Here is a 26,120-nt window from a genome sequence, read left to right as displayed (position 1 = left end):
GTAAATAACATTGTTTGGGAAGGGAAACCCAAGGCATGGTGTCTGACTCAGTCTGGCAGCCTCAGTGGAGGCTTCTAGAGGGGCTGGCATGGGGTCAGGGCAACTGTACATATACAAAGGCTTGACCCTGCATTGCCCATGTGGGGAGCTAAAAATGCCCAACAAGCCTAGAGGGAAGGGTGGTTCCTGGGAAGGCAGAGACCAAACCATGAAGTGCTTTGTGCTGTGAATCTGGAATTTCACCTGTTGGCAATGGTACACCCCGGACAATTTTAACCAAAGGAGTGCCATGGGCAGGGAGCTCTAAACCACTCCACTCTCCTGATCTCACTTGGGTGTCCTGGTGAGCTTTTGCCCAGGTTCCAACCTCCAACCAGATCACTGATTTACCTCCTTTTCTGGCTGACTGAGGATCTATCCAAACAGCAATTTTATTCTCCCAGACACTGCTCACCCACAAGAGTTCAGAATCACCCGTGGAGAAATTCCTTTATATTCTCCCTCTGTTCTGGACACAATGTGTCTTGAATATTAGCACAATTCACTGGACTGGTGCCTGTTGAGTGTGTGGATGGCAAATTGTTTTGGGATGCACTCAGCAGCTCCTGCCTCACCACATCTGCCCATCATCCTGGAGTGCCTGGTAGGAGCAGATAATAAATGGGCCAGCTGCCACCTCCTGCTTTTCTAATCATCTGTCAAAGAAGTGGAAAACTCACTCACGGTCACTGCTGAATGCAGATGGGTTCAGTGCATGTTGGGTTCAGAAGTAAGGAAAAGGAGGGGCACAGGCTGGGGCTGCCCATGCAGGGTGTCTGTGCCTGAAGACTCTGCCTCAGCATGCTCTCTTGGCCTTAACCTGCCCTTTCTTCATGCGTCCTGCTAGCCTCTGTACTATCTGAAACAGTCCTCACCAGCTTCACTTCAGGGCCCCTTACACGTTACTGACTCCACAGAAAGCATGACCCAGAACCCTGAAGAACGGGGTTGGAACCCTTGGCTCTGTGACCTTGGACCAGTAACCTCCCCTCTTGGAGTATTGGGGTTTTGTTTATTTTTTTGTTTGTTTTGTTGTTTTGTTTGCTTTTTCTTTTTTTTTTTTTCCAGACAGAGTCTCACCCTGTCACTCAAACTGGAGTACAATGGTATGATCTTGTCTCACTGCAATCTCCACCTCCTGGGTTCAAGCAATTCTCCTGCCTCAGCTTCCCAAGTAGCTGGAATTAAAAGCATGTGCTACCACGCCTGGCTAATTTTTCTATTTTTAGTAGAGACGGGGTTTCACCATCTTGGCCAGGCTGGTCTTGGACTCCTGACCTCAAGTGATCTCCCTGCCTCAGCCTCCCAAAGTGCTGGGATTATGAGGCATGAGCCACCACGCCTGGCCCCCTCTTGGAGTATTCATTTTCACGTTCAATTGCACCCAGGACTAATGTTCCCTGTCTAACTTAGGCTTCAGAGCTGGGTGAATCAAATGAGTTAGCAGGTGAAGAAGATTTATAATTGTCACAAATTGCCACAACTGCTCTGAGGGTAGGTATCATGATCTGTATTTGACAGATAAGGACATCAGAAGCACAGAGATGTTGAATAACTTGGCTGAGGTCACGCAGCCAGAAAGTAGATGCCCTGGATGTAAGCCCCCTGCTGCTAAAGATCATGTCTGATTATTTTAGCCAGAATGCCTGAAGCCATGGCTGGTACATGATAGGTGATAAGTAAATACTCTTCAGTGACTGCCTTCAATGCCCAGTGACCTTTCCCCATCATCTCAGCCCTTTAAATTAAAAAAAAAAAAAAAAGATTACTAATTTAGGTGTAATGGTATTTTATTTTTGCTCTAATTTGTATTTCTTTGATTACTAGAGAAACTGAACATTTTTTCCATGTGTGCATTCACTTAACATACTTCTTGAATAACCCAGCCGTGTCTGTTTGCAATTTATTTGCTGTGGTCCTGAATTTTTTTCCCTCATCAATTTGCACCAGATCTTTATTGAATGAATATTAACCCTCTTCTATCTTCCATGCTACAAGTATTTTGCCAGTTCCGTGTCCCTTTTACTTTATTTTCTTTCTTTTATGTTATGCAGAATTATAAAATAAAATTAATTTCCATTTTTGTTAAGTTATAGGATCAGCATGCAGAATCCCCAGCCAAGGTTGGAAGTGGGTTTCCCCAGGTAACACATACCTTTTCCCCAACCCCAGTGAGTCCGGTGGGCTGAAAGAAACATCCGAGGTGGATGTGTAGCCCTCAGCCTGAGGGCTCTTGTGAGGCAGGCAGAAGACAAAGCTATTGTACCATAAACATGTGGTTGGCTTAGATGTGTGTATTACACGCTTGATTTTGATCTTAGTCCAAAGGCCCAGTAACTTGCCTTTAAAACTCTACCTGGTGGCTCTCATCTCCCTGTCCACTGCCTGTCTCCATTGTCATTGGCCAAATGTCACAGGGCTCAGAAAACATGAGGCCTGGAATACTTGCTGCTGATGACAGTAAAAAATGCCTTAGATCACACTTGACTTTTATAAAGTGATTTTCTATCTGTTTTTCAGTAGGTCCTCACAGTAAGCCTCTAATAGCATTGTAGGTATTAATATTATTTCCATTATCTGGTGAAGGAACTAAGGCTCAGAGAGGTTGTCCATGGTTCCCAAGCTAGTCATAGGCAGAGGCTAGAGCCCACTCCTTGGGTTTCAGAGCTGCTGCCGTTTATGCCTTATCAAATTATTTATTGGGGACAGTTCTTGGAGATGGCCCTGACCACTCAGTGATAGAGCAGGGGCAGTGTTCAAGGTCAGAAGTCTAGTCTAGAAAGACAGGGGCCTTGCCACTGCTTCGAAGCTCTTAGATTCTAAACTTCTGGAGAAGACCTTGCATAATACACCATATGTCTCTTCCAGCCACATGGAGATACTCCTCCAGAGAGTGTGGGGTAATGTCCTGAAAGAAGGAACAGTGGCTAAGGATGACCAGCGTGTCCTGAAATGGTCTTCAAGGTGTGGCTAAAATGCCAGCTTCTTTGTCAAGCCTTCCCTCATTAAACAGGATCTATATCTGGTCCTTCCTCGAGAAGTTCATAGTCTACCTGAAGAAACAGATGCATGCCCAAATAACTGTAAAGGATGTAGAACCAGCCTGGGAAACACAGCAAGACGCCATCTCTATAAAAAAAAAAAAAAAAAAAAAAAATAGCCAAACATGGTGATATGCAGCTGTAGTTGCAGCAACTTGGGAGGCTAAGGCAGGAGGATCACTTGAGCCCAGGAGTTGCAGGCTACAGTGAGCTGTGATCACACCACTACACTCCAGCCAGGATGACAGAGGAAGACTTTGTCTCTTAAAAAAAAAAAAAGTGTAGGAAATGCCCCAGCAGTATCACTCATTCATTCAGCAGATATTAATAACTGAGTGCCTGCTGTGTGTCAAGCACTGTCCTTTCAATGTAGCAATAAACAAAACAGACCAATATCATGAAGCTTCTATTCTGGCAGAGGAGACAAACAATAAACAAGTTAATGAACATACAATGTCCAGTGCTGAAGGGTGCTAGGGTGGTAAGCAGGGTGGTTAAGAATGGACAGGAATGTACAATGTTGGCACAGAGAAGACAGGGTTCAATTATGTTTGGAGTGGTGGATCAGAGAAGGCTCCCAAGAGGAGGATTTTGTGCTAGGCTCTGACTGCTGAGTAGAGTTTTAAGTTAGCCAAGGGGAGGAATGGCATTTTTGGCAGAAGAAACAGCAAAAGTATAGACATGAAACTACGAAAGGATATGGGCATGTTTGGAAAACTGCAAGCAAATCTGGTGTGGAAGATAGAAAGAAAATTCAGGACTTGATGCTGGAGAAGTCGGTTGTGGACCGACTATGGGGGCTCTTCTGAGGGTGGAAGCTAGCAGAGACTACGTAGATGCTGCCGGGACAGCAGAACCTGTCTACCAAGGCTGCTCCCTGAGCTTTTGGCCAGGGGCCCGGTAGGTGTACAATCATGGCTTTTGCAACCAAAAAATGGTTAAAAACATAAGGGATGGTTCATCCCAATAGTTCACAACCCCAGTCTTATCATGAGAAGAACATTAGACAAATTCCAATAGTGGGGCATCCCACAAAAACCTTTCCAGTACTCACACTAACGGTCAAGGTCATCAAAAACAAGGAACATCTAAAAAATTATCATAGCCAAGAGGAGCCTGAGGACACATCATGACTAAATGTAATGCGTCCTGCATGGGATTCTGGAGCAGAAAAAGACATTAGGGAAAAACGAAAGAAATCTGAATAAATTGTGGACTTCGTTTAATAATAATGTTTCAATATTGGTTCATTCATTATAACAAATGAACCATACTAATGTAAGGTGTTAATATGGGGGAAACTAGGTGTTGGGTATAGCAGGTCTGTGCTATCATCACAATTTTTCTATAATCTCTAACTGGTTTAAAATTTTTATTAAAAAACAGGAGACATTTTTTAAAATTAAAAAAACATGAAGTGGGGGAACATATGTAACCTCCAAATTTTCTTGTTTTTTTTTCGCCTCTAGAAAGGACTCTTTGTTTTACAACTTGGCTTCTCCCCTGACAAATGTGTTCAGCTTCACCAAGGTAGAAATAAGCACGTGTGTCTGCGTGGGTGGGCACGTGAGGTCTGAGAAGGTGGGTGGGGATGGCGAGGTGGCAACCAAGTCTGCACTGGAGTCTCGGCATTGGTTTCCTCCCTGGAACCAAGAGAGTTTTCCTGGGAGGTGAGGCATGCGGCAGTTCATTAACAGCCCTGCTGTTCTGCACCTGGTGGTCCTTTCAGTTCCTGTGGGCGACATTGGTCTGGGACACTTGGGTCAGTCAATAAAAGGCCACCTGTGACAAGAGCCTGAGCAGAAGCAAAAAGCAAATGTGTCCTGGCCCTGGGATTCCAGAGTCCCCTGTTCTGACAGTGGGAAGCTGACCTCTGCTGGGAAGCTGGCCCACCACCCAAGGGGCCTGCTCCATGGAGAGCTTGCAAGTCTTTGTCCCTTCATTTCTAGTGGGCTTTATTTTGCCCTTGTCTCTTTCTCAGTCCCAGCCTGTGTCGGTCTGTTTATAGATACTTTTTTTCACATCCAAATTCTTTCTCACTGATAAAGGATGCCCTGTCTCTCAGCAGTCACTAAAATGTCTTTTCATTGTATTCCTGACCCCCTCTTCTCTCAATAAAGAATGACTTTCCCCACCCACTGGGTTTAGAAGGACAATGCTACCCTCTACAGTTGCAGGTAGCTACACAGACATGACTAAAGAAAGTCACATCCCATTAAGATGTCAGTGTTTCACCAATCTACTGACAGGTGTCTCTCTTGGTCTGCCTCAGTTTCATTAGACTCCAGCTTTCCTGCAGTGCCTCAAGACACCCTAACCTGGCCAAGATTTCTGAAGTGTCACTACCAGGCTCCTTGGCATTCATTGACTTACTGATGGCCTCTCCCACATTAGTTTATCAACCGACAGCAAAAAAAGTCCCATGCAAGCTGAAAGGACTTACAGGGGAAAGATGCAAAAACCTGCTTTTGTGTCCCCCATTTCTCCTTCCAGGGCTGCCTCTCCAGTCTCACAGGGGCCCCACCTATCACTCTTCCCTCCTGGGCTTCAGTGCAGCAGTCAGGGCTGTAAGGGGCTCTTTATCCCAGCCCGAGCACCGAGAGTCTTTGCACATTCACTGTCCTGGAGGCCACAGAGTGACGCTCCTGCCTGCAGAGTCTTTCTCAGCACATTTATCAGTCAGAGTTTAGGCAGGAAAAAAGAAACCACTCTCGACCTTTCCATTAAGAGAATTTAATGTAAAGAATTGGCCAAACAGTTGACAAAACAGCTAAGAAGCTAAACAGTATGTTTCAGCCCAGAAATCACCAATGACAGCAACGACTACCACCCCAAGGCTGGAGGGACAATGGGAGGAGGTGATAGTTCCAGATCCCAGAAGCTGGGATAATCCAGCAGGAGCTAGAATCATTTTGTAGGGTGACTGTCAGGACCTGAAGCCACGGGGGTTATGTGGCCACTGTCAGGCATGTTGTCAAAGACAAGGTAAGAGGTGAAGATAGGCTGGCTGCTGTCTGCTCATCTCCAATCTTCTGTCAGGGACTTTCTTTAGCCCAACCTGCCCAGAAGCCAGTCAGCAAGGGAACCTGAGAAATGTAGCTCCCTGCAGAACAGAGCAGAGCAGGCCAGTGTGGGGAGTGGATCTGGGAGCAAATAGACAAGTGTCTGGCAAAGCGTTCAGCCTGCCCACTCCCACCCACCCACTTTTGTTCAAAGCTGAGGTGGCCCCCACCTGTTCTAGAAAACTCCTGCTCTTTTCTAATTTCTCTGATCAGCCAGCTGGCAGCTTGATAAAGCCATCATGTTTTAGAAGGTCTCCTGGATAGAATAAATGAGGAAAAATCAAGAGCCTGTTTTACTTTGGGGAGGGGGCGGTGAACTCTACAACACTGTAGTCATCAAACCTTGCTCAGGAGTATCATCACTGTCCCTAGTCCTTCAGAGAAGAGCTAGGATCTTGCCTTTTACAGATCATCAAGGTATAATGACTCTGTTCATTCATACTATGGTGCCTGTCCCAGAGGCTCAAATGTACCTTGAACAATGATCTTCTGCTCTGCAAGACCAAACCCATAATCCGTACCCCGTTATCCAGCCACATTCTTCCCGTGAGGGCCTGTGTTCAATGATTATTCCAGGAGGCTGGTAAATTGCTTCAGGGGGCCTTCAGCTCAAGTCTGAGATGGTTAATCAGTTCCAGCTTGCCTTCCCTCAGAGTGCTCCTCTCCTCCTCTGCCTCTGCTAGCTGGGAGCCCTTGCTGCTGGTATAGCAGCTCTGGACAGAGGCGAATGTGGGAAGGAAAAGTCCAAGGACAGAGCAGAAGAAACAAAGGGTTCCTAAGTTTGTACTGCCAAGAAAATAACATAAAACACGATGAGGGATTTGGCTGGGCTTTCTTGTTTTGTTCTGGAGCATTTCAAGGGTCCAGGCATGCCGTTGTGTTTGGATTGGGAAGAAAGGCATAACTGTGCAGAAGAAAGTCCTTTTCAGATTTTATTCTGACTGTTACTGGATTAAAGAAAACACCAGGAGGATCAAACTGTGTGAATGTATGAAGGCTGTTGCAGCCAGACAGGAGGGACCCTGTCTCTGTCTTCTGGGGACATGTTTGGACAGCATTTAGAAGCAGTAGGCCTGTTTGTCCATCAGCTACCAGTCTAGTCAATTCACCAGTACATGGATCCGTTCATATTACTCATTTTCGTAACTTTAAGGTGATGATCGTGATCATTATCAAATATTATAAAAATGTTCATTAGGATTCTTGGCTTGAAGTGACAGAACCATCATCCCTCCAGACCTGCTTTCCTCACTCTGGATTTCCTAGGGCTGACGGAACAAAGTGCTACAAACTGAGTGGCTTAAACACTGGAAACGTTTTGTCTCATAGTTCTGGAAGCTTAAAGTGTGAGATCAAGGTGTCAGCAGGACCGTGCTCCTCTGAAGGTGCCAGGGAAGAATCTGTCGCGGCCTTTTCTTTCTGCTGGTTCTTTGGCTTGGGACAGCGTGAATCCCATCTTCACCTGGCATCTTCCCTGTGTGTATATCTGTCTCTGTGTCCTAATTTTCCCCCTCCCCCCCTTTTTTTTTTGACAGAGTCTGGCTCCTGTTGCCCAAGCTGGAGTGCAATGGGGCAATCTTTGCTCACTGCATCCTCTGCCTTCCAGGTTCAAGTGATTCTCCTGTCTCAGCCTCCCGAGTAGCTGAGATTACAGGCATGCGCCACCACGCCCGGCTAATTTTTATATTTTCAGTAGAGGCAGGGTTTCGCCATGTTGGCCAGGCTGGTCTCCAGCTCCAGACCTCAAGTGATCCACCTGCCTTGGCCTCCCAAAATGTTGGGATTACAGGTGTGAGCCATCCACCTGGCCAATATTCCCCTTTTTATAAGGACACTAGTCATATTAGATTAGGGCCTGCCCTAATGACCTCATTTTAACTTGATTGCCTCTATAAAGACCTTATCTCCAAATAAGGCCCCATTCTGCAGTACTGGGGGTTTGGACTCCAGCATATTTTCTTTTTTGAGGATACAATTCAACCCATAACACCCACATGGCTGCCAACAGCTCTCAGTTTTTGCATCTTACCATTTGCACTACTAGATACTACATTCTTTCTTCACTTACTGATTTCAGAAATCCCAGGGAAGAATTCTAATTGCTTCATCTTTGATCAGGTTCTGGTCTCCTCAAGGGAAGAAACGGGGTCTGGAATGATGACGAACTTGGCCTTGTTAAGGTGCCCAGCCCTGAACCAATCAATGACAGCCAGTGAGGCAGGATTGTTTAAGACCATGACAATCATCATGGGACCCATGAATCTGTCAGATCAGCCAGTCCATGCTGGGTACAAATCATCCTCTAAATCATAGAGAATTGATAGCAACAAGGAGTTCATCCTGTCTTACACTCCACATCTTCTATGGGCAATAGAGATGGTGAGAGGAGAGGGGTTTCTGCTTATTGTAGTCCCCAGGGACCCAGACTGACAAGCCATCCCAACTGTGCTGAAAGAGAGCTCTGGAGGGTCTTGTATTGGCAGTTGAATCTAACACCTGAAAGTGGTACACTTCTGCTCACAACTCACACCGCAGTTAGTGACATGGCCCTATCAGGGTGGACATTCTCACTGTGTACCTGGAAAATAGAGAGCCAGAAATAATTGACGCACAGCACCTATGACTGTCACAACCCACGTGGTGGGAGCAGTGGGAAAAAGTGTTCCCAGGAGAGGGGAGATGCTTCACCAGAATATGATGGGGTGCTGCCCAGGGAAACTAATGGACAGGCACTACAGGGGCATCCCAGGCCAAGGGAAGAGCCATGGAAGACAGTGGTGTGTTAAAAATACTGTGGTTTAGCTGGAGCATACAGGGTCTGGGGTGAGAATGGCCAGGGACTGGGCTGGAAAGGTGGCCAGGCTGGACAGTGAAAAGAACCGCTTGCTATAGGGGAGAGTTTGGATTTCTTCTCCCCCAGTGACAATAGGGGAGCAATAAGGGCTTTGAGCCAGGAACAGGAGGGTCAGGTTTGCATTTTAGAAATAGCACTGACAGTGTAATATGTAGGAAGAAATCAAAGAGCACTAGACCTAGGCAGAGGTCAGGTCATCCCTAGGACTTAGTGGTGGAATCAGCTAGCCTGGTGACTCTTTGGCATGGGAGTACAGGTGGGCTTGCTGGGCAAAACAGAGATGGCTTCATGGAAATGTTTGTGTCTGCACTGGCTCTTGAAGGATAGAGAAAAGAGGGTCTGGTGGCTGTGGAAGGAGGGAAGGCTTTGCAGGCCGAGGACACAGCAGAGCAGACGCCCAGAGGTCTGGGACAACTCCAGTGGTTGAGAACTAGAGTTTGTGTTTGTCCTGCACTTTTAAATCCCAGAATTTTTGATGATGTGCTTGAAGGGGTTAAAGCAAGTTTCAGAAAATTGATAAAATTCTCCACAGATACCATAAACTTCATCAGGCTGCTTTTTAGCACTTGCGGCTATTTGAGAACTCCTTTCTCCCCTGCCAGTGCTTCCTGTTAGGCCACTTTTACAGGCAGTTCTTGCATATCCTCTAAACACATGATCTTTCTCAGAGGAGAGCCCGTTATGTTTTTTTTCTGTATTTAATTTTATTTAAGTTCCGGGATACATGTGCAGGATGTGCAGGTTTGTTACACAGGTAGACGTGTGCCATGGTGGTGTGCTGCACCTGTCAACCCATCACCTAGGTATTAATCCCCACATGCACTAGCTATTTATCCTGATGCTCTCCCTCCCCAAACCCCCTGACAGGCCCCAGTGTATGTTGTTCCCCTCCCTGTGTTCATGTGTTCTCATTGTTCAGCTCCCAATCTACCCATCTGATGAAGGCCTAATATCCAGAATCTACAAGGAACTTAAACAAATTTACAAGAAAAAAACAACCTGATCAAAAAGTGGGCAAAGGACATGAACAGACACTTCTCAAAAGAAGACATTTATGAGGCCAGCAAATGTATAAAAAAAGCTCAACATCACTGATCATTAGAGAAATGCAAATCAAAATCCCAATGAGAAACCATCTTACACCAGTCAGATGGCAGTTATCAAAATGTCAAGAACAACAGCTGCTGGCAAGGCTGTGGAGAAATAGGAATGCTTTTACATTGTTGGTGGGAATGTAACTTGGTTCAACCATTGTGGACGACAGTCTGGCAATTCTTCAAGGATCTAGAACAAGAAATACCATTTGATCCAACAAACCCATTACTGAGTATATACCCAAAGGAATATAAATCATTCTATTATGAAGATACATGCACACGTATGTTTATTGCAGCACTATTCACAATAGCAAAGACACGGAACCAACCCAAATGCCCATCAGTGATAGGCTGGATAAAAAAAAAATGTTGTACCTATACACCATGGAATACTATGCAGCCATAAAAAAGGAATGAGATAATATACATGAACACGGATGGAGCTGGAAGCCATTATCTTCAGCAAACTAACACAGAAACAGAAAACCTAACACTGCATGCTCTCACTTATAAGTGGGAACTGTTGTCTTTTCTCTTACACTGGTACATCTGCCCTACCTGTTCCCCTTGACCCTCTTGCTGACAGATGTCCCTGCCATAGCACAGATCCTCAGTCGTTTCAAACATAAGACTGAACATAAGGTTCAGATTTTCACAACACACCTACGCCTATGAAGGATTCATGAGTTTGCCTTGAGTTTTCCATTATGAACATTGGGAACGTTGAGAACCACTTGTGTGTTCACAAAGAAAGAACCACAAGAAAGAACACCTAGTGGAAACCAGGCCAGAAGAAGGCAAGCAGGCTCCTCTCAGCTTCCCTGCCCTGGCAGAGGCAAACACACACAGCCTCACCAGGGCATGTCCAGAGCTGGTTGGCTTGACCCACAGAGGACGTGTAAAAAAAGAAAAAAAAAAAAACAACAAAACCTTTTCAGGTCTTCATGAATGAGGACTCTCAGTTCAAAATTCATAAGAAGATTACATAAAACCATCTGCTGCCTTTATTTCCCCTTGTGTGCATTCAAAGTATGCAGCTGCTCACCGCGAAACATTCCATTACGCTGTGTGGCTCACGAGCTGCTCTTTGACGTTCAGGACAGAGAGGAGGCAAGGTGGGAGGAGAGGCGGGAGTGAGCACGCACAGGGATTTCCACCGGGCTCTGAGTGTCTAGAGCAGGGCATTCCAGATTTTTCCACCTCACTGACGTGCTCTCTGAAGGAGATACTGTTCTGTGTATGCAGTGAAGTTTCTCGGTGAGTTTGTGTGTGGGTGTGGATGGTTTTTTTTTCCTTTTTAATGTGAAAGTTGGTCTTTGAGTCCACAAGCAGCAGCTGCAGCTGCCGTAATTAAAATAAAATAACCTGCTTCATCCAGTCCTTAGAAAGGCTTAAAAAAAATCCATATTCTAAATGGACTCAGGAATGTGGTGGATCTTTTCTCCCTGTTTATTTGCAACAAGTTTTATTTCTTTACTTTTCTCAGGAGTCGGGAGAAGGGTATTAACCTTTACTGAGCATTTATCCTGATCCCAGGCACTATGCTGGCTTGTCCCAACTGCACAGCCAGGATTTGAATCCAGTTTTGATGCTTCGTTTCTTTCCCCCCTGCCATGCCCCTTCAGGATGCCTTTGAACTCTGGATCTCTCCACCTGGTCTGATTCTGTCCAGAGGCCTAGGAGGATTGGCATTATTGAGATGTTATTGAAAATGTTGGCACATATAATCGGCTTGGATTAGAAACCAAAGCTCTTAGCAGAGTAACAAGGTGAAGTATTTTGTGCTAATAATTTACGTGATAATGAGATGGTTTTCAGAAGATTGGATGTGCTCCTAAAGGTGTTGCTGAAAGTCACTCTTCAAACCAGGCTGGGAACATAAAAATCCCAGAAGAACTACAGACTCTGTAGTTTGTACAGATCTCAAAATAAGGTAGCTGAGGTAGAAAGAGACAGAACTATGTGCTGAGAATTGAAGACACAGTGGTCACTGTCTTCAAGGAGCTCCCGGTCTGGTGGAAAAGAAAGTTGTAGAGATGAATAATTATGAGACACTGGTCATAAGAGCTAGCTGAAGGATATGAATAGCTTGCTGTAGTTCCAGCATTTTTTCTCTAAAAATTCATTTCTTCGGCCGGGCGCGGTGGCTTACGCTTGTAATCCCAGCACTTTGGGAGGCCGAGGAGGGCGGATCACGAGGTCAGGAGATCGGGACCACAGTGAAACCCCGTCTCTACTAAAAATACAAAAAAAAATTAGCCGGGCGTGGTGGCGGGCGCCTGTAGTCCCAGCTACTCAGAGAGGCTGAGGCAGGAGAATGGCGTGAACCCAGGAGGCGGAGCTTGCAGTGAGCCGAGATTGCGCCACTGCACTCCAGCCTGGGTGACAGAGCGAGACTCCGTCTCAAAAAAAAAAAAAAAAAAAAAAATTCATTTCTTCAATTGGTAAATTTGTGAGGAGGAAAGCTACCTCCCTGAGAAAGCAATGCCCATGATGTTGAACATTTAAGACTAGAAGAAATTATTCTACATTATTATGTATATACTAAGGGTCAGGTACTTATTCTCTCTAGTCCATTATTTTTATTCCTATTTAATAATAAAGAAATGTAAAAACTAAGTGGTTTGGCCAACGCTGCACAGCTGGTGACTGGGTGAGTTGTGATTCAGCCCCACTCTGCTTCCAAATCTCCACCTCTTGCCACTGTGCCAGGCTTCCTCTCAGCAAAGCTGAACCCTTGATTGTCAAGTATAGAACACACCTATCACTGTGTCCCATGTTTGGAATGAGGATATCTTTTTATTTTCCTTAAACAAAGTTTTAATAGTAGGCATCTTGATGGGAGGTCATCTCCTCCATGGTACAGTTCTGAGTGCATTAGGAGCCCTCTGGGCTGCTTTCCCTAAACAGGTGGTCAGCCCAGAGCACAGGAACGCTGAGTTTCTCACTGACGTTCTTCAGGGCCCCAGCAGATTCCCGGGTATCCAGAAGATTTTCTCCCGGGTTTCTGTGTCCACTGCTCCAGGTACCAGGGCTTAGCTGAGAAGGCAAAGACAAAAACTAACACTCCTTGCCAGAGAGGAGGGTGGTTTCCTGCTACCTTTGCAATTCTCTGCAGTCAGTGTTGTTGTTTTGGAACCTGACTTAACTCAAGGCATCATCTCATCTCCTTGATCTGTGGTCACTTTGGGGGAATCCAACAGAAGCAGAGGCACTCTGCATTTAATTCCACCTGGGCCTTCCTGAAAGGCAGCCCAGGAAATGATCAAGCTCCACATACCGGTGGACAGGCAGGAGATGCACTGGGAGAAGAAAGACGGTTGTGTCAGGTACACGGTGTCATGCACAGGGTTACAGCTTGCTTTATGACTTGCCTAGAGAGGAAAAGAACAGGGTTTGGATATTGTCTCCCTTGCTTCCTCACTAGGGGATTTGGAGCAAGCAGCTTAGATTCCCCAGAGTCTCCTTTCTTCATCTGCAAGTCTGGAAGGATAATGCTTGCCTCCTGCAGTTATTTAGAAGGCTAAATAACATCAAAGCACCTAATAGCCTGCCCAATGCCTGGCACACAATTAGGAGCTCCCTGCCCCAGGCAACTCCACTTCCAATTCATATTGTGCAAGGCTTGCCACATTCATCTTCCTAGAGCAGATCTCCAATTATGTCACATCTCTGCTCAACAGCACTCAGAGGCTCCCTGTTATTCACTGAACAATGACCACATTCCCCAGCCTGTTGAGGCCCACATCTCTTGTTGGGTGTGATGTCCTCCACTTCCCTCTGCACAGCTCACACATGCTGGAAAGCTGAGCTCTACGCTTGTTCTTTGTCATGCTTTTACCTCCCATGCCCCTCCTCCCTTATGTGGAGTACCTGCCCTGTCTCCATGTCCCCTACCTTATACAAAGTCTGCTGCAAGGCAGTCTTCCATGATTGTCAGCCATGGCAATCTCTCCATCCTCTGTCCACTCACTGGGTTCTGTCTGCATCTCTCTTACAAAACTGCCAAACATTATAGTTCTCTGTGGCTATGTCTTGTTTTTCTTGCCAGCCTATGAGCTTCCCAAAGGCAGGATTTGCTTCTGAATCATTATTGTATTCTGCCCAGCAACAATCCTCAGTATATGAATGAATGAGTGAATATGTGAATGAATGAATAATGCCATAATCCCTTCCTAACTCAATTTCCCCTCAACGGAGTGCTAGCATATAAATACTTTTAAAACCTTTCCAGCAACAAATGAGCATTTTAGTTTCATTAACTGTCTTTGTTTTGCCTACTGGAGGTATTTTGAAAAAAAAAGGGAATTTAGGGACGGGATTTTAAAAGGAAATAAACAGATTGAAAGACTGAAGACAAACAGTTGAGGTTTTCCCTGAAGCTTTGGCAAGGATGAGGGCAGAAGAGGGTAAAAACTGTAGCTCTGCAGCTTCTTCAAGAGGGGAGGGACGATAAGGCACAGGTGAGAAGCCAAGTCACAAGCTTTGGCCTGAAGCTATGAGGGGAAGGAGAGATGATGGAATTTTATAACCCAGACACAAAAAAGGGGGCTTGAGAAAGAAATTTGGCTGTTTCATCCAAGCATCAAACATGCATATCACTTGTGTGACTAGGACCCCAGCAGGACGCTTGGGGACGAAGCTAACAGCTCTGTGTCCTAAAAGCCACCAGACATTTAGCACTTGGGGAGAGGCCCCGACATCTTAGAAAGTACCTTTTCCCTTGTCCATTGTTGTAGCCAAGGAAGCCAATTTCCTGCTGTCTTTGGAACCTGGGGTGGGGTTGTGTGTGTGTGTGGGAGGCAGAGGTAAACTTCTAATGAATAAGGCAGGGTAACAAAAATTAAAGGTGTAATAGCCATTATTGCCTATTTGAAATGCATAAAATAATAGTCATATCCTACTTAGTTTACTGCCTATTTTTAATCTTAATGAATATAATGATTTATAAGGATTTTTCTAGGTTTACCCCCAAACTCTTGTTAACTTTACTTATGCCCATTAATTTTCCTACCCTGGCCAGGCATGGTGGCTCACACCTATAATCCTAGCACTTTGGGAGGCTGAGGAGGGTGGATCACCTGAAGTCAGGAGTCCAAGACCAGCCTGGCCAACATGGCGAAACCCCGTCTAAATATAAAAATTAGCCAGCTGTGGTGGTGGGCGCCTGTAATCCCAGCTACTCAGGAGGCTGTGGCTGGAGAATCACTTGAACCTGGGAGGCGGAGGTTGCAGTGAGCTGAGATCATGCCACTGCACTCCAGCCTGGGCCACAAGCAAAATCCTCGTCTCAAAAAAAAAGAAAAATTCTACCCTGAAGGTAGTTCAGGAGCCAGTCTCTGGAGAGTACCAACAGGATACTCTGTGCTTGGCCAGAGGCTGCTGAATGTTCCTGCCTAATAGAGTTACTCTTTATTTAAAGTAATTTGCCATAAAGAAACATAGTAAATGTAGATGAAGACAACAAAATTTTACTATTAAGTGGATTTTGTTTTTCACGGGAATTCCCAGCAATTCCTCACCTTATAATAAACAGTAATGTTTTTTAAGCTAGGATCCTAGATCTATTTGGGAAAAATGAATTCAGGGAACTTCTCAAATAATGGCTTTTTGGGGGGTTAACCTCCTAAGCCTAAGTGTATCCTTCATGCGTTATTCTTTAGCCTAATAGGTCTCTTGTATAATAAGGCATTTTGTAGTATTTTTTATGGGCAAGTGTGGCAGTATGGGGCAGGAAAAGTACAGGGACCTTGAATCTTTGAGGACCTATATTCAAATTCCTATTCCTTCTCTTGAAATGACCTGAGGCAAATGACCTAAAGCCTTAGCACCTCCCCTTACCCTTCTTTTGAGTAGGGTAGAATTTCTTTTCTTCGTTTGGAAAAACCTTTATTTTGTACAGGTATCTCCTTTGTCCCAGAGTCCTGAAAATCAAATTTATAGTCATAGGATTCTAGGGCCAGAAAGGACCTCATATGTCTCCCAGTTCAGAATTTCCTTCTTTCAGATGAGGGAACTGAGGCTTAGAGAGGGGAAGTCATTTGCCAGAGGCTGCAATCAGCAGCTGGGCCAGAACCGGAACTCTTCTGTGTAGGGACCTCTGCCCAGGTGACTCCAACACTCCCATGTGGTATATTGCAGGAAGATCGACCCATTCCACAGATCAAGTGCCTTAGTCCATTTTCTGCTGCTGTAACAGAATGCCACAGACTGGGTAGTTTATAAAGAAAAGAAATTTATTTAGCTCACAGTTCTGGAGGCTGAGAAATCCAAGATCATGGTGCCGGCATCTGGCAAAGGCCTCCTGCTGCTTCATCCCAGGGGAAAAGGCGGAAGGGCAAGTGAGCACATGTGAAAGAGACAAGCATGAGGGGCCAGCCTTGCTTTATAACAACCCATGATTGAGATAACTCACTCACTGCTATGAGAATGCATTAATCCATTCATCAAGGCAGAGCCATCACAATCCAGGCACCTCCATTAATCCCTACCTCCCAACACTACCACATTGAGGAATTTAAGTTCCAACACTTTTGAGGAACACACTCAAACAATAGCAGCAAGAGAGTAAGATTTCGAGAAGGTCAGTGACATTTGTCTGGTGAATCTGTGATAGAACTATTAACGGGGGCCACTGGCCACTAACCCTAGACCTTAGCCCCATATTGCATTCCTTGTCTACGCCCATCACAGTATGCAGTCAATCCTTTGTGGAAATAACACTCAGTTCCTACTTTGCTTCAAGCCCTGTGCTGGGTGCTTGGGTTGTAAAAAGGGCAGATCTTCGGTCCCTGTCCTGCAGGGTTCAGTTCACTCAAGGAAAGGTGTGTAAACAATTATTTTAAGGCAAGACCATTACTCCCATAGCACAAAATGAGATGGGAGAATAGAGGAAGTACATTCGAGCCTCTCAGGAAGGCTGCATAGAGGAAGCATCTGTGTGGGATTTGCAGGGTGCCAGGACCCCACTTTCTTCTCTTCATTGCTGTGGGACCAGGAACAAGCCTCATTTTCCCATAGTGTGTGTTTGCAATGACTGCTGAAGCGGAGGGTCTGTGAGAAAGGATTGGGGCATCTTGCCACCTCGCTCAGTTGGATCTGTGTTCTCTGCTTCAACAGAAAAGATCCCGCACCATCCTCCAGGATCCAATGGCCTTGGAGAGAGGGCTGCAGGGCCCACGGACATTGCTGACTCTTTAGAACGTGCTGACATGGAGCCAGGTCAGTCCCCTTGTCTGCTCTGATTTTCTGTCATTAGCTGCAAATTTGTGGCCTTGATGAGAAATGCAATCTCGGACTCTGAACATTTGCATGTTTTTTGGTTGGAGGCTTTTATGGCTTGGCAGCATAGAAAGTAGAGGAGGTCTGGCCAGAATAAAGGTAGCCTTCTCCGGGAACAGATGCAGTAGGACTGGTAGGTGGCAACGGTTGCTGGAAACCAAGCTGGCAGCCAGCATGGTGGGAGGGCAAGGTGGGCAAGGATCGGGCGTCCAGCAGGTATGTGATGGGGGTGCTGGCAGCAAGGAGGTCACATGTTGGTCAAGGACCAGAGAGGCAGCAATGCCAATCAAGGTCATTCTTGGGTACAGGAGACCAGGATGCAGGGTCCAGAGTCTGGTGGCTATATGTTGAGCTGAACTGGAGTGAGATCAGAGGCACAGTGGGGAATGGGATATGGGGAGGTGAGTGGAAGGCTGCCAAGAAGGCAGGTGGTCTGGAGGCCAGGTCTAGTGCCTAAGATGGCTCTCTGGAAGCGTTTCCTCATATTGCTGTGCAGAAACGCAATGAAAACAACAGCAGAAAACTCCTGGATTCTATGGGAAAAGTGGAATGATGTTTCAAGCTAGAGAAGGAGCATGGTACAGAGAGGAGTGACATTGTAAGTGAAAACTGGTCACATTGAGGGAGGCTGAGGACACAGAGAAAGGATCCAGGGAAGAGGGAGTGTGGCCTTTATTGAAAGCCTACTCTGAACTACTAGGTACCAAGCACTTTTTCTTATCCTTCCAGCAATCTTTCAAGACAGAAATATGAGTCTTGTTAGGCTTAGTTATGCTGCAGTAATAAATTAACTCCAGAATCCTAGTGGCTTGACATAGCAAAACTTTCTTTCTTTCTCATGCTACATATCCATCCAAGGTTGGTGGAAAGCTTTGCTCTACCTAGTGACTTAGCGACCAGGCTGATGAAATCTCTGCCATATTTTAGGGGTACGACCTGGATGATTGGCCACTTTGGTCTCTGTAGCAGAGGAGGAAACCACTGGAAGGTTGAACATTGACTCTTAAATGCGTTGGTCCTGAAGTGACACACCACCCATTGGCCAGAACTAGCCCTGTGGTCCTGCCTGATTTCTGGGATTCCAGGAGGTGTGGGAAGACATGGATATTTTAGGAGCAGTAACTTCCTCTGCCACAGTAGATATGATTTCCATTTTACAGGAAAGGAATTGAGGCTTAGAGAAATTGTCTTGTCAAAGGTCTTCCAAATAAAAAGTGCTGGAGTCTGGACCTTACATAACTTCTGATTAATCATTTATTTATTTAGTAATTCGACAAAGAATTACAAATGGAAGATTTACCATGAGTGCAGCACTATGTTAAGCTCTGGGGATATCACAAGGAATAAAAACAAAGGTAGGATCTTCCGTCACCCTGACAAGTGTACAACTACAAACTGAGATCAATGCTCTGCAGTAGAGACGTAGGTTCTCTGAGGAGCTCCATTAATATTTTTTGCTTTTTGGCCAGGCTTGGTGGCTCAAGCCTGTAATCCCAGCACTTTCGGAGGCCAAGGCGGGTAGATCACTTGAGGTCAGGAGTTCGAGACCAACCTGACCAACATGGTAAAACCCCATCTCTACTAAAAGTAAAAAAATATTAGCCAGGCATGGTGGCAGGTGCCTGTAGTCCCAGCTACTTGGGAGGCTGAGGCAGGAAAATCACTTGAACTCTGGAGGCAGAAGTTGCAGTGAGCCAAGATTATGCCACTGCACTCCAGCCTGGGTGACAGACAGAGACTCTGTCTCAAAAAAAAAAAAAAAAATTTTTTTTTTTTGCTTTCTTTAGAGGGACAGGTAAAGTGGGGTCACATTTACTGAGGCACTGTGCCAAGTAGTTGATTGATGCATCTCATTTGACTCCCACAACCCCATAAGGTATTCTTATGACCCCATTTTTTAAGATAAGAAAACCAAGGCTCACTCAGCATAGTAAGATAGAAGCTGAACTCTTCAACCTCACCATACTCACTTGTAATAGTGACATGAAAGTTAAAATTTAAAAGTCATTGAATCTAGACCTCCACCCCATCTAAACCTGAAGCGTGGTCTCCTCTTCCTCCTCTTCAACCCCTCTCTCACCGGGGACTTTCTCTCCCTGGTTCCCCAACGCCCAGCCCGAGAGACTCGGCTGCTCATCCCCACATGGGGGCCTTCCACGTAGTTGGTCCCATCGAACTCATCTAAATTGGAGGAGGAAAGACGTTTGGCAAAAATACTAGGCTGCAGAATCTGAGTCTAGCAGGATGGAATCTAATGTGCACCTTGGCACAGGCAGATTCTTCCGTCTGGGATGTTCCCCTTTCTCTCCAGCCTCATCTCTCACCATCCCTCCCGTTGTGCTCTGTGCTGTGTGTACACTCACTCAGTCACTTCTGCCCCTTCATCAGCATTTATGACCTCCTCCTCTGTCCCCACACTGGTCCGAATGCCGTCTAAGAGCTTGACTGCAGCAGCCTGCTCACCTCGCCCTGCAGCCACCTGAAGGACCCTGAGCAACAGCATGTTCACTGCTCAAGGAGCTACAGGGGCCCAGAGGTGTGGGCAAGGTGGAGTGGGGTGGAGGTGAGGGTGGGGACCCACCCCGACCACTGTGTGCAAAGGAGCAGTCCTCCCAGGCCAGTTCTTTCTGGGCCCCTCTTCTGCTTAAACCTTTCTCCATAGCATCTGTCTCTACCTGGTGCGTATATTACTAGACAAGTTTAATTGCCAATTTTCTGTCTTCTTCTATTAGAACACAAGCTCCACAAGGGCAGGGACCTACTTTGTTGGCCCCTGCAGTGTTCTTCTGCCTGGAAAGATGCCTGGCACATGGCAGGCACTTTGTAAAGATTCAATAAGGGAGCGTAAGAACAAATCATTGAACAGGCTCCATATTGTGACTTGCTTACATGCTACTATACAAGCCATCCAGCCTCCACATACACTGTTCCTTCCTCCTGGAATGTCCCCACTGCCTTTCTCCTCCCACCACTAGCTCACGTTTCATGCACTCATTCTGCCTGCCCAGGAGGGTGAGGTCCCTTCACCACATGGCACAGACGTTATCCATTCATCCCCATGAGTCTGGGTATTTTCTGGGGCAAGAATAGCTCCTCATTGAGCCCTCAGTGCCTGACACACAGATAGGACCCAGTTACTGTCTGTTGTCTCGAGCCCAGTGGACCAGAACAGCAATCTGGCATTGCAGCCCAGGGGCCCCTTTCCTCCTCTGTGAGTTCCCCTCTCCCTCGGTCAGGAGGCGGAGCCTTGTTGCCAACTTAGCCTCCTCCTGCTTAACGGCTGGGAGATCAGGAGGAGGAGGTAAATGGGACACTAATGAAATTCAGAGAGAAAACTAAATCGGGAGGTGTTGCAAACACTGTGGAGGAGGGAGACGTGATTTAAAAGGATGTTTCCAGGGTGGGAGGAGGAAATGGGGACTGTGGAGAGCCCTGGAGTTAGCTTCACACGGCCTCACCTCTCACACCTGCAGTGGGATGACCCCTGTTAGTCACTTTAGCTGCAGGCGCTTCACTTTTCAGTCTTCAAATTAGGGGTCTTTTAGTTGACTGACTCATTCATTCAGTCATGCCTTCCCACCCCCTTGCCAAAAAGGATTTGAGTAGGTTAACAATTTAAAATTAAGTAATTAAGACCAATAACATTTAATAAAAAACTTAGGTAGAAAGTAAGGGACAAAAAAGGGAAGAGGAGAAGAAAAAGAGATTCTCAGGACCACTCAGAAACAGGGGTTCATGGAAAGGGGTTGCAAATCAGTGTGTTGAGGATGGCGCAGGCCTTGGTGACAAGAAAATGGGTGCTAAAGACCTTCAGGGATGGAACAGCTCTGGTCATGTGGTAATCATTACGGCCCGTGCCTCAGAGCACTTTCAGATCCATGGTCCATTTCTTCAGTTATAAGCATTGACCATCTGCTACATGCCAGGCAACCCACATCATGTTTTTCTCTCTCTGTCTCATTAAATGTCACAACGCCTTGCAAGGTGGTCTTTTAAAGTTCACGTTAGAGTTATGGCTACCAAGGCACAGAGAGACTGAGTCGTCTGTTTAGCAAACTATGCTGAGGCACTAAATGTCCACGTGCAAAAACATGAAGTTGGACTCTTTCCTCACACCATATACAAAAATTAACTTAAAATGGATCCCAGTCATGGGCAGAAATTGCTGCCTGAGGAGGCTGCCCAATAACACTTATATACCTTGTCCTTCCCTGCCTTCCTGTCTTCTTTACAGCATGCCCTAAAGCACCTGTGCTCAAACTCTCTCATTTCGGCATTCTGTTTTACACTTCAGTGTTATTGAAGACCCCAAAGGGTTTTCATTTATGTGGATTAGATCTGTCAAAATTTGACATGTTAGTAATTAATACTGAAAGATGTTAAAATTGTTATTTATCACTTATTTAAATTAACAATAATAAACCCTTACTTTAACATAAATAACATTTTTATGAATAATGACTTTTCCAAAAGAAACAGAAATGAATGGAGCGGCATTGTTTTACATTTTGGCAAATCCCTTCAACGTTTGGCTTTATAGAGGTATCTGCTTCTGCATTCAACCTGGAAAACTCCACCGTGAGTTCATGAGAAAGCCAGAATGAAAAGGGAAAATGATGTTGTAGCATTGTTATAAATAGTTTTGACCTCACAGACTTCCTGAAAGGTTTTAGGGACCCTCAGGGATCCCTGGCGCACACTTTGAAAACTGTGGATATAAAAGGTGAGATACTCCCGAGTCCAGTGGGGAGTGAGAAGGAAGTCAACCGTGAATCTAGTCAAGAGAAGACGGGAAGTGGGAACAGTCTCAGTAGAGAGGGGACAGGAGTTCTCCTGGAATGACGCCTCACTGCTGTAGGGAGACCTTAGGCCTTTGCACATGGTATTCTCTTGGCCTAGAATGCTTTTCCCATCTTAGTCTGTTTAGCAGAATCTTCTTGGTGCTTTAAGGTCAAGTTGGTGTAACTGCCTTCAGATCGCCTTTCTTACCATCTTTCCAACCCCAAGGCTGAACTGCACTCCCCACCTCACCCAGAACCCTGGTGGGTGAGCATTTAAGCAGAAGAGTGGTTGCAAGTGGGGTTCCAGGTTGGGGTCAGTGCCTACCAGGGAAAGGTTTGGATGCCAGGCCAAGGAGGTGGGGCTTTTTGTGATTGTTGTTTAAAAGGTAAGAAGCCATTGAAAGTATTTTTACAAGCAACTTCTTGATGGTGTACAAATGTATGTATACAGAGGACTATGGTTACCAACAGGCAGATAAAAGTCATCCACTACTAATTCTAATTCATTAGCAAATAAAGTAATGCCAGTTATCTAGAAGAGAGGGGGAAATGAGAAAAAGGAGGAGGAAAGAAACCAGCAGCGAATTGAGCACTCACTATGTGCCAGGCATTCTTCCTGTCATCATCGCAGCAGTTGGCGGTGTTTTCCCCATTTTCAGATGGATAAGCAGATTTTTCTCCCCTCCCTGCTCCCCAGGATACCTTGCTAGTAAAAGCCAGAGCTGAGATTCAAACTGCAGACTCCCATAAGCCTCTTCCAAGGCCCATGACCGCTTTTCCCACGACTCCACACTTGCTTGGCACTGTTTGCTTGGCCTTCAGCGTTTACTGCTACGTACTGCTGCTCTTTTAAAGATGTGTTTCTGTTGTATCTTTCCAGACATATTTTTCAGTTCTTGGAAAATTGAACAGGGACACCAATATGCTCCTTTGGTCCGCCCAGTTGGAGTCTACCATGACAGTTCCCATGCGCACAGCAGACAATCCATAATCCCTGCTTTCGTGTTGCTTGCTTTTCACGGAAGACATGACAGTTAAGATGTAAACCCCACGTTGCTATTAAACACAGGTACTGGTGACAGAGATTATCACATGGTCAGGCCCTGTTCATCCTGGCTGGCGATGGGAACTGGGAAGTCAAAGGAGTTAGGACAGTGCATTTTTTCTCAGGGTCAGACTGAAGAAATAATCCTAAAGAGGACACCGTACTTCCTATGTAAATATTGAGTAAAGCAGACAAACCTTATGAGGCTAAGAGTATATTGTCCCATATGGTGCCAATTATGTCTGTTAAGCAAGGATAAATAAACATTTACTGAACTCTTACTATGGCTTGGTATCTATGCTAGGCATATCGTATGCTTTATCTTCACTATAAAAACCTATATGTTTTTGGCTCTAAGAGATAGAAATGTCCCCATTTCCAGTAATCAAACTGCAATGCAGAGAAGGACATATAGCTGATACCTGGTAAAGCTGGAATTTGAAGCCAGGCCTGCCTGTCTTGTCCTTTGGAAATACCATGCTTTCCCCGCACAGGGAGAAATGCTGAGGCTGGTTCTGGCATGGTGCCATGCACTGACTGGTGAGGTTGGAGCGGTCCTTAGCAGTGCTGCAGTGGCCACTGATAACCTCATGCTGGTTTCAGCCCTTTCTTTCCAGACCATGTCTATCTTCCTAGGCTTCTTCTGCTTCCCTGTGATTGCACCTCCAGTCTCCACTCAGAGCACTCAGGATGCCCATGGCCTCCCCATACCACCATTGTCTTCCAGCACCCAGTGTTAGCTTCATTACTATTCCTGGTGGACTAACTGAACACATGAATAGGCTTAGGGAAGAAGAAGGAGCAGTGAACCTAAGATGAAATTTAAAAGGTGCCACAGATTGTGCTGGAAACCCAAGAGTTCCTGATTTGCTTAAAAAAGGAAAACTGTGAGGGAACGCCTTCTGGCCCCGGGGCTCCCATGCTTTGGGAAGGAGCACCAGACAGCCACAGAAGCTAAGTGTGGAATTCTGCCCTTTCCCAAGGCTGGCTGGGTTGGGGTTAGCAGAGTGAACTCAGCCACTGCTGTGGATGTTGCTGCTCTTCCATAACCCCTTTGATGCAATCCTTCTTTACCTATCCTGCATCCTCGGAGTAGGGACGCTGCACAGTGCTGGGTGTGCAGTCAGAATGGATTGCAGAGCCATTTACAAGCCAAATGCTAGTTTATTTCCAAATGGGAAGGTCAGTGTCATTATCCTTGGTGGATTCAATTACCAAATCCTCCTAATCATCGGGCTCGCTTCCTGTTGCTAATTGCATCTGCGGCTGCACACCTCGGTGGTCAGTTTATCCAAAGCCATTGAGGTAGTGGCCCGAGGGCTGTTTGCAAGGCTGTGGACCTCTGTCGCTGTACTGCCTTGACTTACCCGCTGGGAAATGGATGTCTTTAGACATCTTCCACCTCCCATTGCCTTTGTGAAAATTCCCCTGGTAGAAAGGAGCAATGAGAAGCACACAAACCTTTGCCTCTTTGGATTCTGGCCATAGTGGAAAAGCCAAGTGTGCAGAAAACACTCCAGGGGTGAGAACAGACATTTGTTGAGTACCTATTAGATGTCAGCCACTGTGCTAGGCATTTCACAGTCCATTTAACCCTCTCAACTACCCAGTGAGGTAAGCATTGTTATTTCTGATACACAGATGGGGCCACAGAGCCTCAGAGAGGGTCAATGACTTTAAGTCACACAGCTAGGAAGTGGGGGAGTCTAGAATTGGATCAAGGTCATCTGCTATGAAGCCGAGCTTCTTCCCACTGGGTTGAAAATAATCACAAGAACAACAACATCAAGAACTACCATTTGTAGCATGGTCAGTATCTGCCTGAGTAGTATTAGCTCATTTAATCTTTACAACAACCCAGTGATAGTAGGTATTCTTATCACCCCCATTTCACACATGAGGAAACCAGGGTGGAGAGAAGTGCTTTCAAGATGAATAATTCTCCAAAACTGGGTCTTCAGAAGGCAAGCCTCAGCAATCTGTCACTGTTTGTTGCTCTGTCATAAATAGCACTTGTCTAAAATAGGCAAAGGCCTTACTCATAGATGTGCTTAATACTATGTAGCAATTGATCATTAATTTCATGGTGTTCTGTCTGCCCCACTGGAATGGGTATTCTGGTTGCTGTTAGCCTCTGCTAGCCATTGAGATGCCCCGTGCTCTGAGAGACTCCTGATAGAGACTCCTGCTCTAGGAATTCTAGAGCAAGAATTCCTGGAGGTTAAGAGGCAAGCATGTTAGAAGGCCATATGGTACAGTGACAGAGAGCAGGCTCTGGAATAGCATTCCTGTCAGAGGTGGGCTTGTGACTCTCTCTAGTTAGTGATTTTCAGTGGCTTCCCGTTGCTCTCCAGAGGAAGCCCAGACTTTACACAGTATCATAGGAGGCCCTGAATTATCTCCCACTTTTTTTTTTGAGACTGAGTCTGGCTCTGTCACCCAGGCTGGAGTATAGTGACACAATCTCTGTTCACTGCAACCTCTGCTTCCTGGGCTCAAGCGATCCTCCTACCTCAGCCTCCTGAGTAGCTGGGACTACAGGTGCATGCCACCATACCTGGCTAATTTTTGTATTTTTCTGTAGAGACGGGGTTTCACCATGTTATTCAGGCTGGCCTCAAACTCCTGAGCTCAAGCAATCCACCTGCCTCGGCCTCCCAAAGTGCTGGGATTACAGGTGTGAGCCACCACCCGGCCACCTGTATTATCCCTTTTCCCAAAAGAGTTTATCACAGATGGCAGGGAGCTCAGGCTCTGGTTTCAGATCTGGGCTTTTCTACTTCCAAAGTGTGTCCATCTCCTAAAGCAAGTTACCTAGCCAATGTGCTTCTGGAACTTTATGTGTATAATTGATATACTAGTAATAACAAAATAATGTTGTTGTTAGGGTCAAATAAGATAATATACATAAAGCACTTGG

The 26,120-nt window shown here is 45.8% G+C and overlaps 1 long non-coding RNA gene across 1 annotated transcript in view; it reads left to right on the top strand.

Moving 5' to 3' along the window:
• LOC131384588 (uncharacterized) overlaps positions 1-17,308 on the top strand; it is a 224,828-nt gene extending 207,520 nt beyond the window's left edge. The window contains exon 3 of the long non-coding RNA XR_009215592.1: positions 17,213-17,308. This is a non-coding gene — a long non-coding RNA (uncharacterized LOC131384588). The remainder of the gene's footprint in view (positions 1-17,212) is intronic.
• The last annotated feature ends 8,812 nt before the right edge of the window (positions 17,309-26,120 follow it).

The sequence above is a fragment of the Hylobates moloch genome, unplaced genomic scaffold, assembly GCF_009828535.3.
Source record: "Hylobates moloch isolate HMO894 unplaced genomic scaffold, HMol_V3 SCAFFOLD_11, whole genome shotgun sequence".
Classification (NCBI taxonomy): domain Eukaryota; kingdom Metazoa; phylum Chordata; class Mammalia; order Primates; family Hylobatidae; genus Hylobates; species Hylobates moloch.
Note: the sequence above shows the minus strand (reverse complement) of the source record. Positions and strands in the feature narration are given on the sequence as shown.